Here is a 15,118-nt window from a genome sequence, read left to right on the forward strand (position 1 = left end):
TATATGTTTTATTTTCACCATAGTTTATATAAACGACCGTGATAACATGCATGTACATTTCACAACGATTATTATTATAGACCGCGGTGAAAGGTATTTTAGTTTTAATATAAATATTATGATTATAAGTGACACACACATTTTATAACCAAAAAAAAAATTGCTGGGATTCAAAGCATGTATGCCTTAACATATCACTACAGTTACTAATATGGACCGTAGTGAAATATCTTATTAATAAACGAATTTATTTTGCAGAGACCTAAATAAGAGCTCTTACTACGGTTGACTTAATAATCGAGGTAATATCATGTTACGTTAGGTGTTTTTTCTAGTAGTGTGAAAGATACTCAATTGATTAATATAGTTTTATAATTAATGACATTTCAATTTAAAATTTTTGTAATTAATTTGTGGTTGCAACTTTGATTGAGAAATGAACATCCATGTATGTTTATTCATAACCATCGTGAAAAGTACATAACTATATTAAATAAATATGTAGCATATACGATGTTCTAAAATCATGTATAATATGTTAAAAGTAATATTTATCTATGTTAAATTTAACATGTGAAATTAAATTGATCTAAGCATGATTTAGAAACTATTCAAGTATGTAAATTTGAATAGTTATGAATATATTTTATTTTTGATATATACTTGAATATAAATTACATGTTAAATATTACGCTTTTATTCAAATAATTTATTTTAATTATTAATTATTTTCTATACATGTTGATATTGATATGTTTAATGATAGTTAATATTTAAAATGTCATAAAAGAATAATGCATTTATTTGTGGATGAAATGATTTGGTAAAAAAATCATGAAGTTAGATCTATGGTGCATGTTATTTATTTATAGCATAAAAATGGCCTAAATAAAATGTTAAAAATATCAAGGATATGTTTCCATTATATGGTTGTTTGTTCAATAATTTATTAAATTTAAAATTATTTATCTCAAATTATATGTGTTTGCTGATATGAAAATATTATTTCTTGATCATCTTGATATTGATGTTTAATGCATTGGATAATTTTTTTGAGAAAAAATTGGCAAGGAGCCCTTAGTATAAAAGGAAAATATAGATACAAAAATTAGGGGGACTTGGCCAAAACCTCAAGAGTTGAAAACTCTAAAGCTAGGAAGCCCTCAAAAGTTTCTATTAAAATACCTAGTTACATTATTGTGTATATCATCTCACCATGTATAATTATTAATTGTTAGGCCTAAGTTAGCAAGTATATATGTACATTTGTTGCCTTCCTTATAAATATGAGTTACTAAAAATTTCTTGACTTAAGGCCAAGTAAGCAACTGTCTCATATGTTCCTTATCTTCCAAAGAACCAAAGTTGGTTTAGGTATAGCTCTAACCACTAACATTGAATTTGTCTCTAACCAAAAGTGAAACCAATCAAAAGATAAAGCATGCTCCATGGCCAAGATGGCACCCACGAGTTCAACAAAAAGGGAATTATCACTGCCAAGGAAGGAAGAAAAATTACCTAGGTGGTTGGCATAGTGGTCACGAAATATACCACCATAAGCTATAGTGTTAGGAGTTCGAATTGAGGCATCATTTATATTTCCTTTAATTCAGCCAAGGAAAAGATGTATCCACAAGACTTCTTTAAGCCTCTGAGGAGCAGGAGGTCTAACATTGATCTTGAATTTCTTCAAGAGCATGAAGTCACCAATGTTCAAACTAGAAGAAGGTTTTAACAGTTTTCCTGAAAGAGAAACTTGCAAAAAATAACAATTTTTTTTGGTTTGAGCTTTGATAATTGAACATGCATTGTTTCTAGCTTTCCAAATCTCATTTTTTTTGTGTTTGCAAATTCTGAAAAGAGAATTATCTTGGACTAACACGAATTACTTGCCTCAAACAATAATCAAGTGTATTCCAAAGAACAAATCACCTATTGAAGGTTAGTAAAGTTGGCGAACCACCTCTAAATATTATGAGCAAAAGTGCACTAAAAGAAAAGGTGGTTAATAATTTATGTGTATGCCATGCACAAGCTACAAAATGAGGCCTTATGAACTCCTCTTTGGGAAAGGATACCATCAGTTGGAATATTACCATGATTAATCCTTCAAAAGAGAAATGAAATTGAGAAAATGATGCTCTTGTGCCACACTACTCTGCCCCATTTGATATACAGATAAGTTCCCACCATATGCTTATAAGCATTCTTGTGAGAGAGATGACCATACTCATTAGGGAGCCAAACCAGGAAGTCATCACCTTCCTTAGAGATGGTGATATCCTTAGTCATGTTGGAAATGGAAGGGAAAGCAATCAAAAAGTTATATGGATTTGTCAACTTATTATCTTGAATGAAAGTGCACATCATAACTTTAAGATTGTTTAAGGTGATATTGGGAATGTCAAAGTTCTCAGCAAGAATCACCCTACACCAATTATCCAACCAAAAGTTAAATTGTTTCCCCTTTTACAATAAACCAGCAAGAATTTAACTTGAGATCAGTAACACTATTCTTCAAACCACATCAAATAGAAGAAGGGATATAGTGCCTAATATGACCACTTAACCTGAAAGCTATGGCTTTACTGACTCTAGCCAATTTATCCTTATAATTATCCATCTACCAACATTGAAGAAGGTTTGAGGTTTCATTTAAAAAGATCGAGGATCTAAGTGCAAGACCTCAACCTCCGAAATTTGATAACATTCACTCTAGGTTACAATAACAAGCTTCCTAGCTAATGTGTCACTACCCCATATGAAGTTTTTGAACCATTCCTCAATGGTTTTTAGAAGAGAGATATGCCAAACATATATCATAAGAGTGTGCATAAGCATTCCATGAATAATTTCCTTGGTCAAAAAGATTCTCACATCAATGAGAGAAGATAAGTTTTTTAAGAGGCAAACTTTAACCTGGTCTTATAAGAAATATGTTTAAAATAGATGGATTTAGGCCTCCCCTTAAAAGTTGGGGCACCAAGGTAGAGAAGGGAAGTGGACCTATGCAAAATCCCATCTTGTCAGCAATCACGATATCTCTCTTAGCTCTCATAAAGCCATCATAAATGATAGATTTAGATGGATTGATATATGGCTTGAGCAATCAACATACCTTTTGAAAAGATCAGAATATCATCTATGGAGGCCATGTTTCCTTTAGAGAATAACATAATATCACTAGCATAGAAGGTGTGAGAAGGAATACATTGGTTCTTTGTGGCCTTTGTCAGTTTTATCTTTTGAGTATATGCAAGGTTGGAGAGGCCCTACTTAGGACTTATTTAGTTAGGTAGAAAAGAAAAGGTGAGATAGGGTCACCATGCCTCACCTCTTTCTTACAATTAAAGAAACCTTTACTTTAACCATTTATTGAAATAAACATTTGAGCAAAGTAGAGAATGCATCTGATCCAATTGCAAAATGTATCATTGAAGCGGAACTTATGCAAAACCATGAACAAAATTTCCCAATTAAGTGTATCAAAAGCCTTAGAATTGTCAATGTAATATTACATCCATAAGATTTCTTGTGTAGGAGGTTAGCTACCTCATATGTGAGAAGGATGCAGTCTCTAATCCTCCTACCATGAATAAAAGCTTTATGGTCTTGAGAAACAATATGTGGAAGAAAATTTTTCATTTTGTCAATTAGGATTTTGGTGATGATCTTATGTTTGAAATTATCCAAGGTTATTAGCCTGAATTGTTCAACTATGTTTGCTCATTGGAATATCTGGATTAGCATAAAGGTGTGTGAGTTATAATTGGGGAGGATCCAATTATCTTTGGGAAAATGCAGTGTTGCCTTATGGACATCCTCCTCGTTGATGTTCTAATAAGTCTAGAAAAAATAAGGGCTAAAACCCTCAAGTCATGAAGAACTCTCCTTCTTCATATTGAACATTGCAATTTGTGTCTTCTCTATGGTAGGAAGTATTTTCGGAGAGTGTTTATTTTCTCATTAACTAGTCTAGGGATCACCTCTTCCACCAAATTGAAATCCTATAAAATAGAAGCATTGTTAAATAAATTTTGAAAGTGTTCACCACATGGTTGGTTATGTGATCCATATTTGTGACCATCATATTGTCCACTTTAAAGGAGCGAATCAACATGGTTGCATTTTTTATCTTGGCCAGTCTATGCAAAATTTTAGTGTTTTTGCCCCTTTCAAAATGCCACCATACCCTAGCCTTGTCTCTCTAATAAATTTCCTCAATGTTAAGGGCCTGATCCAGCTTGCCTTGAGCATTATTTTCTTGGTTTGTGAAAAATCAGAATTCTCAGTGGAAGCAATTAAATCTTTAATAGCTTTGAGGTTGAGCAAAATTAGTATCAACACTTCCTCGAGCATCAGCTTGAGGCTTTGACGGGGCTGAAAACACACGACCACTACGGGTCAAACCGCTAACATCAGCAATATTAACGACAGATGAAGAGGGAAGAGACATCTCTTCCCCATTTTCCACTGCTACAACATTGTAGTGATAAGGAACCGCCTTCTCGGAGGAGTACGGTACAGGTTCGGCTGGCTTGATGATGAGAGCAGGAGAAACCTTCTGCTTGCTACCATCATACTTGATAACAACAGGCTCAGGTATCCGGAATACTGGAGAAATTACATTGACTTCAGGCTCATCTTCGTCAACATTTCTGTTTTGAAGGATCTCAATGACTCCTTCGTCCAACATCTCTTGAACATCTCCGCGCACCTGGCGACACCCTCTTGTAACACCTCAAAATTTGCCCTCCTCTCTTGGGACTAGCTTAACATATTGCATATAATTTCATAGGTCATTAGACATTGCATATTGCATATCATGTGGTTACATTGTGCAAGTTATCCTCCTAAGTCTTGGTCAGAAGATAGGAGGTTGAGATTCTAGCCTGAGGGTTTATGGATTGATCATTAATCATCTGAGGAATGGGCTATAAATTAGGGTTTTGATTCTCAAGGAGATTGGTCTTCATCTTGGATGAAATGATACATCATCATCATCATGGTCTTGATATCATCCAAGAGGTTAAAGAGATTGATCAGACACCTTGAGATTAGGGTTTTGACCACTGGTCAACCCTAATCAGTTGAATCATCTGCATTGGGCCAATCAGGGCATGGTAAGGAGGTGGGGTCTACAATGGATATGGGGATCATTTCATGATTGTATTGAGCTTATGGAAGCTAGGGTCTCATCATTGAGCCATTTCATCAGGAGTTTGAGGCTCAACTTGATCAATGCACAGCCAGATTCATCTATCAATTGAAAAGTCAACTGTGGTCAACTATGCTTGATTTTATGGATTTGGAGGTGGGAGAGAGTTGGATACACTTCATTCATGTTGAAACAAGTTTCATTTGGCATTTCAAACATCAAGAATGAAGAAAATAAAGTCAGGAGAAAAGTTGCCAAAAATGGAAAGTGACTTGTAATGGAAGTTTCCAAAAATGGAAAGTTTTTCATCACAAAATTACATGTCCAAAAATGCTTCAAATGAAATTTTGTTCAACATGAAAGTTGTAGATCTTGCTCTCACCTTTCCAAAAAGTCCAAGAACCTGAATTTCTCATGAGTGGTTGACAAGTTATGGTCCAATCATTTTCCAAAAATGCCTAAATTCAAAGTGGCATAACTTTCACATGGAAAGGCCAATTTGGTTGATCTTTCTTTGAGCAAACCACATTTCACATGTACTTTCATGATGCATAATCCAATTTCATCAAAAATGAGCATGGCAAAATGTCATTTTTCAAGTGATCTATTTGGAAATTGGTGGGAAAATAGGTGAAATCTCAAAATACAAGGTTTTTGCACATGAGACCACTTCCAACACTTCACAAATGCCAAATGAAATTTGCTCCAACTGTCATTTTGCTGTCACATTGCCCAATTTGGAAAGGACCATTTTGCCATTTCATTTAAAAATGCAATTATGCTAATCACTCTCCATTTGCTAATTTGGATTAAGGAAGTGGATTAGGCTGTGGTATAAGATGCTAATTGTAACAGAATTTCATAATCACATCACATTCTTCAAGATTTATAACAACTTTTCCCTCCAAAACCACAAAATTCTCTCAAAACTTCATCACATTTTTTCAACATTTCTTCATGAATTCTTCATCAATTTGGATGATTCTTGTTTGATTCACGCTCCCTAAACCTTGGCACGCAACTGTTTTCATCCAAAACGTGGCAAAGCTTCAAGAATCATGACTGTTGGAAGCTTGATCAACAATGGCAAATGGATGAATCTCGCATCTGAAGCATCATCGAGCTAAGCTAGCCTTTCCAATTACTTTCCACATCCTCAATCTTCATCTGTTTTGGAGTTTTGCTCCTGGAAACGCGCGATTCCAACAACTGCTCCACCATAAGGTCAGAACTCGATCTCAATAATAATCCAAATATTGATATGCTTTAGGTAGATCGTGTGATGTAGAACACGTTGCAACTTGTGGTGTTGATTTTCATGCTGATTTGAATGAGAAATCGTGATTTATACTTTGACCTAGGAACCTTTTCTTGCTCGATCCGTTCAGTATAGTTAGAATTAGGTTGAATCATGTGGATATTGTTGATGTGCTCGATTAGACGGTTCGATCCATATGCTATTTGTCTATTTTCATGATGATTTGTGTTTGCTGGATTTCTGGAATACGAACACGCGAAGAACACTCAAAATCCTTTCCAGATTCGCGTTTTGATCTTGTTTTTCCCTTTCCTTGTTTGAATTGGTGTTACCCGCGCCTTCTGGCCAATAGCAACGCGCCAACGCATTAAAATGAGACGACGCCGTTTTGCTCTTGTGGTTTAATATTACAGTTTTGCCATTTTCAGTTTATTATTTGTTTTATTTCTTATTTCTTTTTCAATTTTCATTTCAATTTCATCCATGATCTTTAGAAAATCATATCTAGTTCATTTTTTGTCCAAAATTTGTGAGGTTTTTTTCACCATGCTCCTTATGATGTGTAGATTTTAATGGTGATTTTTGTTATTTTTGTGCACATGTGGAAAATAAAAAGGCCTAGGGATTGTTTGAATGTGTCACTTTTGTACATGCCATGCCATATCACTCATGAAATGATGATGCTTTCAAAGAAATTCATGAAATTTTTTGTGCTTATTCTGGACTCTTTGGTGGTGATTTTGATGTGTAGTTTGTAGTTTTTGGATACCTGGATGTTGAGATATGAATTTTTGAATAGAGGTGTGACAATTTGTGTCACACCAAGCTTGATAAATTTCATGATTTTATTTGCCTTGCTTAGGGATGTTGAATCAAGCCAATTTTTTGCATGAATGCGCATATGTATGTTGAGATGACATGTGAATTTTTCTGGATTTATTGATGGCATTTCCTATTTGATTGGAATTTTTCCCTCTGTTTGGTCATTTTGTGATTTTTTGTGACACATGTTGGTATTTGCTTTGTGAAATTCTGGTTATTGGTTGTATGAGTGTGAAATTTGGTATGAGGATTTTAGACACATTATAGATCATTGTGGTTTTGATCCCATTCATTTATCATGTTGTGTCACTGTTTTATGATTTTTGGAAGTTGATGATTGTTTTGATGACTTGTGTTGGCTTGCTTGAACTTGTCTGAACTTTATGAATTTAATTTCCCTACTTCCACTTGTCCAAGTTGCATGAAAATTGATATGCTACTCATTGAATGTGTTCTGTTTAAGCTGGAATTTTTGTGGAATTTATTGAGCTGTTTTGATATTGATTTGATTGAGGTCATTCTGTTTGGTCTTTTGAAGTTGCAAATGGCATGCTTTGTGATATTTTGTTTATGAAGTGATGATAATGAATGATATGAGCATGGGACCAATTGGATTCTCTTCTTGTTTGATAATTCTTGGTTTTGATTAATTTTCACTTGCTGGTTTGGATTTTTCATCTCCTTTGGACCCTAGGCTTGTCCTAGTGGTCTTGTTTCTCACTTTTGAATTGTGTTTCAGGTTGAGATGCAAATGCTTTAAGGAGAAAAATGCAAGTTGATTAAATTGAGTTTGGTTGATTGTTGTAAACTAACTTGGTTTATTTTGTAGGATGCTTGGCTCACTTGAGTTGATTGTGCTTTGCACATTGCATTGTTTGGTTACATTGACTGTTGATTCTTAACTTGTCTGTTTTGACTGTGTGACTTGAATATTGACTGTGCTTGATTGATTCCAGGTACCATAGTCGCTTTAGTTCTTTAAGAGCTTGTTGTGCTGCTGCTTGGTTGTATAAACCAGTTGAGGTAGACCCTCTTGTCTCCATGTAGTCTGGAAGACCTGGCTTGTTATTTAGCCAGGCAACTGTCTGAAGTCCTCCTTAAGAGGCGATGTTTGTGATTGTTTAAACTTTGTCCCCAAGCAGGTAAAGACCTCTATGAGGCAATTGGCGGAACCCAAGGGATATGCAATCTATCCCCCGCTATTCTGTTGAGTCGTCCCTCTGCTCACACCACTGTGTTGATGCATTGGGACATTAACCCAAGATCTTGTGCTGTTGCACAGTCGAGTCAGAGTCTTGAGTGTAGAAGGGTTCCTCCTTTCTGGACCCACGCTCCTTTGTCTGAAGCTCTCCCTGGCTAGGGATAAGAGCTATGAAGTCTCATCTTCACTCACCTTTCATCTGCTTCACCCTGACTCTCAATGTCAGGGTTAAGAGCAAACACTACCCTGTACAGTTGACTTGCCTCGGCAGTCCACCCTTGTTTGAGCCTCACTTGACTGGATATAGTGTGTGCTATGTGAATGTTTGCTTTATTTTGATTGATGCTTGCCTGCTTGTTCTTCCTGGTTAGGATTAGTTTGCTGTTGAGCAAGTTAGGATAGAAACCATAACATAGGGCAATGATGCATGATAACACTAGGCTCGAGTACAGCTCCCTGGTAGTGTGTCTCCCCTTGGTTTCTGGCTAGAATTTCTTTCCCGTTCAGGGGAACTACGTCGCCCTGATCCTCATACCAGATGAGGTACGTAGGCAGGAGACCGTGCGAGGTCTCTCCGGGCACTCTTTTTTTTCTTTTTGTGTGTGTTTGCTTGTAATTCTCTTGTGTGTCAGGATATGGATGTAAGCCCAGTGATTGGCTGTCCGTATCCTGAGTGTGTTGGTTTGGTTCGGAAGCCGATGTAAGTCCAGCGATTGGCATTCGGGTTCCAGGTTTGCCTGTGTTTGTGTGTATCTTGTTTGGCGTGCGTGAGCCGAACTACGGCAGCTCTGATTCTCGTTCCAGACGAGATACGTAGGCATAGGATGCGATGTCCTAGCGAGCCCTCTCCCCTCTTCTTCCACCTGTGGTGTGTGTGTATGATGTTTGTTTAGCAACCTTTTCTTTCTTTAGAGCGTGGATCCCGTCGAGTACGACGGACGTGAGGGGTGCTAATACCTTCCCCTTGCGTAACCGACTCCCGTACCCTTTCTCTTTGGTCGCGAGACCAGGCTTTTTCCAGGTTTACTCTGAGCGTTTCCTTTCCCTCTTTTGGGATAAATAACGCACGGTGGCGGCTCTGTGTTGTTTTTGTTTTAGCCCGCCGATTGTTTTTCGCGGATGCGACACCTCTCTGATTGACAAAACATACTCGACATCTATCGTGGTCATGCTCATAATGGCTATAGTCACAAAGCAAGCGATGCAATTCAACCAGTGATTGCCGGATATGACTGACGTATTTAACTTTGTACTTGCCAGGACAGCCCTAAACCATATTAAAAGACTTCCCATGCTCGGGCAATGGGTTCTTCTTCACATTCGGACCTACGTCCTCGAAAAACAAAATCCCACTTCTCACAAGGTCTTGCACCTTGGTCTTCAAGGGATAACAGTTCTCTACGTCGTGTCCGGGAGCACCAGAATGATACACACAATGAAGCTCAGGCTTGTACCACCACTGGGGGTTAGCAGGTACAGCGGGAGGGTCTCGTGGAGTGATTAACTTTCTATCAATCAGCGATGGATAGAGTTCAGCATAAGTCATCGGAATTGGATCAAAGGTGACCTTCTTCCTCTCATGGCTGGTACTGGCATTATTGTTGTTTCGAGGCTGGTAGGCCTGCTGTTGCAGACGCTGTTGTTGTTGCTGATATTGCTGAGTTTGTGGTTGCTGATAATGTTGAGCTTCCCTAAAAACATGTGCTATATGAGCCACCTGATGCTGATTATTGACTGAAAGCAATCTTCCTCTTCACAGAGGGTCTTCTTTTGACATGGGAAGACACAACATGTGCCTCTCCCTCCTTCTTCTTCGCAAAGCTTCCATATCTCTTTGCTGAAGAGCCTTCCTCTCGAGTTAAGCGTCCTTCACGGACCCCTTCTTCCAATCTCATCCCCATATTCACCATTTCGGTGAAGTCTGACGGAGCACTGGCTATCATCCTCTCGTAGTAGAACGAGCTCAAGGTCTTCAAGAAGATCTTGGTCATCTCTTTCTCCTCAAGGGGAGGCACTATCTGAGCTGCCAATTCGCGCCACCTCTGGGCGTATTCTTTGAAGGTCTCTTTCTCTTTCTGCGACATTGTTCTCAATTGGTCCTTATCCGGAGCCATATCCACATTATATTTATACTGCTTGACGAAGGCCTCGCCAAGATCGTTGAAAGAATGGATGTTCGAACTTTCCAGACCCATCTACCACCGGAGAGCGGCACCGGACAGACTGTCCTGAAAATAGTGGATGAGCAGTTGATCGTTATCAGTTTGTGTCGACATTTTGCAAGCATACATCACAAGATGACTGAGAGGACATGTGTTTCCCTTATACTTCTCAAAGTCAGGCACTTTGAATTTAATAGGGATCTTCACATTGGGCACAAGGCACAACTCAGTAGCACTCTTACCAAAGAGGTCTTTCCCCCTCAAAGTCTTCAGCTCCTTGCGAAGCTCAAGGAATTGGTCCTTCATATCATCCATCTTCTCATAAACGTCTTGGCCCTCAGATGGCTCAGAATGATAGATGGTATCTTCAACCTTTGGTAGCGTGTGCACGACGGGAGGTGGCACTGAAAGGACCGGGCTAGATGCCGGCAGAGAAGCAAGAGTTGGAGCAAAACCCTCTGGCATGAAGTTGGCGGGCATTCCCCAAGGGAATCCAGCTGGCATGGATGGTGCAAAGTGAGCAGTTGCAGTAGGCACAATAGAAGTCACGATCTCAGAAATGACCGTCCTCTGGGGAGGAGTTGCAGGTGTTGGAGAAGACTGGCTCTGAGCGGCTAAGAATGACTCCATCAAAGCGGTCAATCTGGCTACTTCCTCCTTCAGCTCACGGTTCTCTTGTTCCAAATGATCCATCAGTCTTGAAGAATTGGCTCTGGCGTAGTATCGGTGAGTCAGCTTGTCTTCAAAATAAATGAAGAACACAAAGTTAGACCATGGGATAAGAGGCCTGGAGCAAAACCTGCTTATGCACATGATGCATGCAATGCTTGTGCCTATGATTTGTTTTTTATTTCAGAGGAACTTTAGAACTCTACTTGCAAATTTTGGGAAATATTACATTCTTATCACATATGGAAACATCTCATCAATAATATATGGAAAATATATTTTCACACCAAAGGAGTACAACATTGGTAATCAAATACAAGAGAAAAGGAAAATAATCATCCTATGGATCCCTAAAAGCAATCATCTAAAGCTCGGGACACAGAAAGATAAGATGCACGAAGCCTCTTCACCTCCTCCTCATAGGCTGCCTCCATATCTACCTTCTCCTTGGCGAGTCGATCGTACTTCCTCTTCCAGAACCTAGAAGACTGAGGAAGTAGAGAAGTCCATGCATCATCAGGATCATCAATAACCTGATGCTCGAGAAACTCAATCAAAACATCCTTCTCCTTGATCTGCTGAAGCAACTCTTCTCGTTCACGGATCCAAGCACGTGAACGGTCTTCGTCTCTCAACTCCTCTACTCCTTGGTCAGGGAGGGTTGAAGGTCCAACCACAACCAAAGGTGTAGGTCTCGGATACTCGTAAGGCATGAGGTATTCAGCAACTCTCCTCCTAACCCAAGCAGTGTAAGGCTCCAAAGCGATACAATTCTTAGGACCCAACTCCTTTCTTCCTTTCCTATGAATCTTGCGCCAAGCGCGGACCATCCTAGCTTTTAAGCCTTGGGGATCTTTACCCTCCTGAAAGAACACACCTTCTAACAAAATGTTATTGGGTTTATCTTTTAGGGGGAACCCAAGCTGACGACGTGCCAAAACGGGGTTGTAGCTAATTGTTGGAATGTATATTTCGTGTCGGGTTTTTGTTATCGTATCCACAGAGATTGTAAGATATCACTGCCATTCAATGGTTGAATTAATCTTAACTTAATGTAACAATAGGGTTTTGGTTTTAATCAAGTTATCTTGCATACAAAGTAATTAATTGCGGTAAAAGTTATGTTTTGATTAATATGAGAAATATTGTCAAAGTTAGGTTTCAATGATCACTTTGCATGTATTAGCCCGGTCAACAATCTTATAAACTCCTTTAGATGATAAATAATTTCACAAGGTCCTCTCAATGCGTTTCTCTCGAACACCCATTGTGAGTTTTGCTATTTTGATCCATTGTTTCTCTCGAACACAATCTATCAAAATGACAACTTTTTGGTTCAACCTTATGGTGAACAAAATCATTCGTTACTATCTCTAGCTAACAAACAAGTTTGGATGAAAACCTAGGTCAAGAATCGGTAAGCATCTCTCGATCAAATACCAACACAAAGAGTTTTAAATAGAAACAAAGTTTTCATCATATATTTACCGTTAAAGAGTTTACATATGAGGATCCTTACATTTACACACAAAGCTAGAAATCACCTACATCTAACCTTGACAAATGGATGACTTAGCTACTCATTTTCATGGTAGCTTGGTCGGCAAGTAAGGAAAGAAGGTTGATCAACATCCAAGTCGGATAATCGAAGTTGGATGGGAATCCACCTTCTTTTTGTGGAAGATGGTTGCTAGATGAAGAGAAATGAAAAACTAGGGCATAAGAGCTCCCAAAACAATGCTGTAAAATATCTAGAAGAAAGTACAGAAAATGGAAGAAGTGGTAAAAAATGAGGTATGGTGCCCAAAAGTGGCACCTGCTACTTATAGACAAGTGCAGAACTGTCATGTTCGCTAGGCGAGCAGAATGGCTCGCCTAGCGAAGGTCAAATATGAGCACAAAAAGCCCCTGCGCCCAGAGCAAACAGGGCCTGCTGAACTGTCATGTTCGCCTAGCGAACATACCTTCGCCTAGCGAAGGGCACGCTTCAACCTTCGCCCCAGCGAGGTTGAGAGGTTTTGCTACTGGAATGCTCGCTAGAGCCTCGCCTAGAGAGTGAGTGTTGGCTGCACTTTTCACCAAAACAGAATGAATTCGCTGCAAACTTCGCCCTGAGCTCGCCTAGCGAATTAATTTGCTAATTTACTGGAGCTGTTCGCCAGGAGCTCGCCTAGCGAACCCATTCTTCGCCGCAGCCTCGCCTAGAGAGCAGGCAGATGAAATGCTCCTATTCTTTGGTTCCTTTGCCAATTCTTTTGTGTCTTTATTATCAATTAATTCATGCCTTTCCTGCACAATAACACACACATCAAAGGCACCAAGCTTGTTTATCAATGTAACGCATTCCATGTAAAACAAATGTGATTTTGACAATTTTAGCAAGGAAAAAGAGTGAAAGATGCCCACATATGATAGCTCAAATAAGCACTTTTGGGCATCTAACAACTCTCCCCAACTAGATTCTTGCTTGTCCTCAAGCAAAGTATGCCTCTTGAAGGACAAGAGGATTTGCTTTAAGAAACGGTTTCTCCGAAGTTGGATAAACGGCTCAAACACAAGCGAAATCAGCAATTACAAGTTCCCAACGGTTCGAATAAAATAATACCTAGGAACTTAAACTTAAATAGCAATGCAAAATATTTATCTATCTACAACAATACTATTCTGAATGAATCATCCTATCTCTCCTCTTCGAATAAGGAATGAAGATTTTGCGCGTTTGCAACCGCGGGACTAATCTCACTCACTAACAAATGATGAAGATATCAAATAGATTCATACAATGTCTAACAATTAAAAATGGTACTGTGGAAGCAAAAAGATCACTAAGGGCTTTTCGGTTGAAGCTTGGTTAGGTTAACAAACAAGGGTCATTTCTAAGGCCATTGAAACGAAAGTGCCGATGCAAAAGAGACATTCACAGTATTATTCACACTACTTGACTTTGTTTCATTTGTTTCTTATTTGTAACCTTCACAACACATATTCCACAACTCCATTTTTATTTTTTTCTTCCAAGCAAGCATTCATTTTTATTCTTTTATTTTTGTTCTTTTCTTTCACATCATATATACAAACAGATGTTTCTTTTCTATATTTTCTATACATATATTTTTCTATGCTTGCTCGGTTTTTTCTTTTCTTTTTCAAGAGTTGTGGTATTTACCAATTCTTTTTCGTTCTCCCCAACTTATTTCTTCCACACCCTAAGTGAATGCTCTTAACTTTTTACGGCAAAAGAACAATAATCAAGATTTTTCGGGTTGTAAAAAAAGATTTTTGAGATCTCGCTTTATTTCAAGCCGAGATTCAACTGTTTAGGCTCAAAGGGGTTAACAAATACTCTCTCTGCTCACAGGTAAGTTGTTTTTGGATGTAGTTGTGCTCAAAAGAAAACAAGTGCCTTGATCATTTCTAATTGCCTCCACAATTTCACAATAATAAAAGACAAATAATGAATCACATGAATCAACAAAACTTATTAGAATCCAGCATTTAAGTGAACAATGGAGGTTTCCTCACAATTTCTGGTTTTAAGTTCTAGATGAAACATTCATTCAATTATGTTACACAGAGACAATATTCAATTTACCAAAAAGAGTAAAGTTCCTAAGGCATTCTAAAATTCTAGCCGACGGTAACCATGTACCTTAGCTTCATTCACTTGTTTATTCTTATCATTGCCATCCAAGCTCGGATGCACCTTCATTGGGTACTTCTTGAGGAGCAACCAATCTAGAAGGGTTTGCCACACAATCAACCAAAAATTTATTAAACACACAAAATTAAAAACAAAAAATAAATAACATTACTGAAAATATAAATTTGTTCGTGGGGGACAAAACACC

This window comes from Lathyrus oleraceus, chromosome 2, assembly GCF_024323335.1.
Source record: "Lathyrus oleraceus cultivar Zhongwan6 chromosome 2, CAAS_Psat_ZW6_1.0, whole genome shotgun sequence".
Taxonomy (NCBI): Eukaryota; Viridiplantae; Streptophyta; class Magnoliopsida; order Fabales; family Fabaceae; genus Lathyrus; species Lathyrus oleraceus.